The sequence below is a fragment of the Xenopus laevis genome, chromosome 4S (assembly GCF_017654675.1).
Source record: "Xenopus laevis strain J_2021 chromosome 4S, Xenopus_laevis_v10.1, whole genome shotgun sequence".
Taxonomy (NCBI): domain Eukaryota; kingdom Metazoa; phylum Chordata; class Amphibia; order Anura; family Pipidae; genus Xenopus; species Xenopus laevis.
The window spans coordinates 49338984-49343003 of record NC_054378.1 but is presented as its reverse complement, the minus strand read 5'-3'; positions in this window follow the sequence as shown (position 1 = coordinate 49343003).

The following is a 4020-nucleotide window of genomic DNA, read 5'->3' as shown; positions in this document are numbered from 1 at the left end:
TTGTTCTTGGTGGTATTTCTTCAGTATAGTCTTTAACAATTTGACAATTTCTTGTGATGTCTGGCCAAAAAATTTAGGGATGTTCCAAATCTGGTTTTTATCTGAACCAGAGCACTTTATGAAAAAATGTGGATTTGTCTGAATCCAAACCACAAAGTCATGTGATTTAATAGTTCTGGATAACTGCACATGACTATATTGCCAAGGTACTCTCTGAATTTAACAATGGGCAAGAATGTCAATGTGTTCAACCTTAACCAGAGGAGGAAGCAAGGCTTATTTCTGTAAACCACAAAACTTGAGGACATTTCAGACTGGTTTAAACCACTGTCTGTAGGACCCTCTGCATGAGATGTGGTAGAGGAAGAACGACTGTTTTGGTCAGATGTAGCTATATTTTCAGGGCAGAAGAGCAAAAAGTCATATTGAGCTTAAGTTGGGGCAAGCATAAAAAAATAACATAAAGCCAGAGATCAAGCAGTGAATAATGTATCTGGTGTTATCCAAGAATCCTACATAAATCTGCACTAAACCGTGCGGGAAGCATCTATGAAAACGCTCAATGTCTGCAGATTTTGACCAACCTACAACTAGTAAGTTGGAGCAATTTTTACAATTTGACTGTTCTGCTAGATATGGTGTGGGTGCTTTACAAAGAGACTGCTCTGCAACATGATGTGTAACAGGCAAGAAACTGTTTAAAATGTTACAACATTTTCAGCTATAAAGCTGACTGATCCCAGGAAACATACAGAGATATTTATGAAAATAAACAAGACTTTTGGGAGTACTCCTATTAATCAAGTGCTACAGTAACGGAACCAATTAACAGCGATGGTACTTGTTGTGGTTTATTGCCCACAATGGACTTTATACTGTATATCTCATCCCTTTATATGTTTTCATCAACTGCTTCCCTTTTTTTCTTTTTTTTTTTTTTTAATTATAAAGTGATTTTATATGTAACATATTTTGTCATCTCTACTGGGTTTAAGCTAGAATATCCACACGTTCACCTTGCTTGTTGCATTTAGGGTCGTGGGTCCTACAAGAAGGACTCCATGTTCTATCTGATTGCAGTGCCTCTCCCTGTGTATAACACAAACCATATTCTACCAAATTCAGGGCAAACAGAATGAGTAAAATAAACAGAAAAGCTCTAAGACTGGACCAGTTATAAGAAATAGACCTAGGGCCTATTTATATCAGCTGTGAAAAGCAAACTTCTTTTACCAATATCTGCCGTATCTGCCTGCACCCGGGAGGAGACAATGAGGCTCATTTATTAACGCAGCGCTAAAAAGCGCAGAGGTCTGATATTTGCCCAGAGCATGCGAGTATTTATTAATGTTACGCACAACCCTGCAAGATACCTTAAAAAGTGCGATTGTGCGCTGTTGTAGACGCAGGCAGTTGAGACGGTGCAGAACTGCGTCTCAGTTGTCGCAATGCTTATAATAAATTGTGCGCTCTGGAAGTCCGCAAAGGTAAGGCTTAGTTGTGCGCATGTATGAACGCACATATTATTTTAGTTGCGCTACCTATCGCGCATATTGCGTTCAATGTGCCCCACCTGCGTTTATTTTTACGAAAATATTTCTTTGCTTCCAAAGGTTTTTCGGCATCCTGGAACTCTTAAAGGAACCTTGGTCTCTTTTAAAATGTTGGGGGTGAGACCTGGTTGCTTGTTCTCCTTTGAGTTATCTTTTAGTTTAACATTTGGTTAGTGGTTATCATTTTCCATTAGTTGTAGAGTGTGTTTTAATTAGCTTTTTATTTAGCAGTTCTCTTGTTTGCAGTTTTAGCAATGTGTTTGCTAGGGTCCAAATTACCCTAGCAAACATGCATTGATTTCAGTAATAGATTCAGATATGAAAAGGTTAGGCTTTCAATAGAAACTGGAGTAATAGACACAGCATTTGTCATCTGAAAAACAAACATCCCCACCAACAGGCAGCAGACACTAATTGCCAGAACCCAATTTAGCAGTATTGCCCTGCACACATAAGTAAAATTGACATTCAATCAACATGAATCGCAAAAATGCGAACAAACTAGCGCAGCTATTTTGAAGAGCGTTACTATTATGCCACCAAGAGGCTGTCTTAAAAATTGTGGTGCTGTTGTGTGGGCGCAAATGTGCGAATATATAGACGCAACTCTGTGAGTACAAGCGCATTGTAGACACGCCCCCAGACACGCCCCTCTCAAACACGGCATAGTTTGCGACATAAATGCCCGATCTTTTGCGCAAAGCGCATAAAAAAAAGCCATCGCAAAAGCTAAGTGATAAGCGCAATAACACGCCAATATATTAGCGGTGTCGCTTGTGATGGCGCAGTCAAATTTTGCGTCCAATTATGCGCTGCGTCAATAAATGAGCCCCAATGTTTCCGGTATAGGCAAATGGACAGAACAGCAGCAGAGTAGTGGATTCTTGAGTTGCAAGCCTAAAGTGGGAAAGAATACCAATCAAATACAGTGAAACCCCAATTTTACATAACCCAGTTTTAACATTACCTGGATTTTACACCATTTTTTCACCTGAAAAATGTAAAATTGTGTTTTTTACTGTACAGAGGACATTGATGTATGAATGACTAAGGTTCTTAAGAGCTTATTGTCCGCATGACATGCAAAGCGCATTGTTAGCAGGCACAGACCAGCCCTGTCTCCTATGATATGGCAGTATGGGACACCGCTGCAGCCTGCATCTGAATGACGCACAAGGGTACCAAAAGTACACATTCATACTGTGCTGCTGAATGCTGTATTTATGGGGGCAGTCACAGGTTTTTTTGCTCTGAAATGCAGCACAGAAACCTGCAGCAATGCTTTAAAACCAGAAAGGCAGTGTGAATCGTGCAAATAAAATGACAGATTGTGCCCATTTTTTGCACAGTGCATTGTCATAGATTATCCTTTTGTTGATTGTGCAATTCTCTGTCCTACTAGGATTATAAGGACCTGCCACGTGCTGTAGCTTGAACGCTTCTCTCTGATGGAAGGCATCTGTTTAAAAAAAAAAAAAAAAATTATAATAATTAAAACTTGGCTTACAAGTTGTCAGCCTGTTTATGTGACCGTCTGTTTTTTGCATATTAACAGTTGGATACACTGTCAAACATTTGACACTAGATGTCACCAGTAACCATATTGTTAGTGGTTGAACATAAAAAGATAGCAAAATGATTCCAATGTTTAGTGTATAGACTGCTAAATGATTGTTTATGAATTTATGAATATTTGAACAGCTCTATGTAGACATCGTATATCTTTCACATACATTTTTGCCCCATCGGAGCTTACAGTCTAAAGCCTCTATTTCACTCAAACTCATAGGCAGAGGGTGGATTTTTTTTTTTGTTTAGGAAGGCTAAAGTTTGCCAAACACTGGGTTGACTAAGGGTTCAGAGACGCGTATCAATTCGTCGCTGCAACGTAGTGGCTGTATATTAATACACAAGTCGCTGCGACAAATCGCCACATGTGTCTTCGCCCTTCATGTAAGAATCTCTGCTTGTGAAAAAATTACAACACACAACTACCTCCCAAGACTTCCACAGTTTTGGCACCCTAAAATGCACAGGTTGAAAAATCTCACGCCTGCATGTTATATACAGTAGACATTGGCACAAGACATATAACAAATGAGAAAATAAAAAATAACAAAAGTGGAACATTGAGGTTGGGATGCATCAATAATAAATGAATTGACAATTTCAATTATAATAACCCATTAATAGTGATGGGCGAATTTATTCGCCAGGCATAGATTTGTAGGTGAATTTCTGAATTTCGCACAGACGGTGAATGATTTCCCAAAACTGCTGTGAGAAAATTCACTGCGACAAAAAAATTGTTGCTCGTCAAAACTGTCACACTTCAAGATTATTTGGACGTCCATTGACTTCAATGCGTTTTGCAATTTTCTTTTATGAATTTTTTTTTTTTTTAGAATTTCTCGGATGGATGCAAAGAACGAGAGCTTTTCCTGTTACAAAGCAGCCCCAGGAAGCC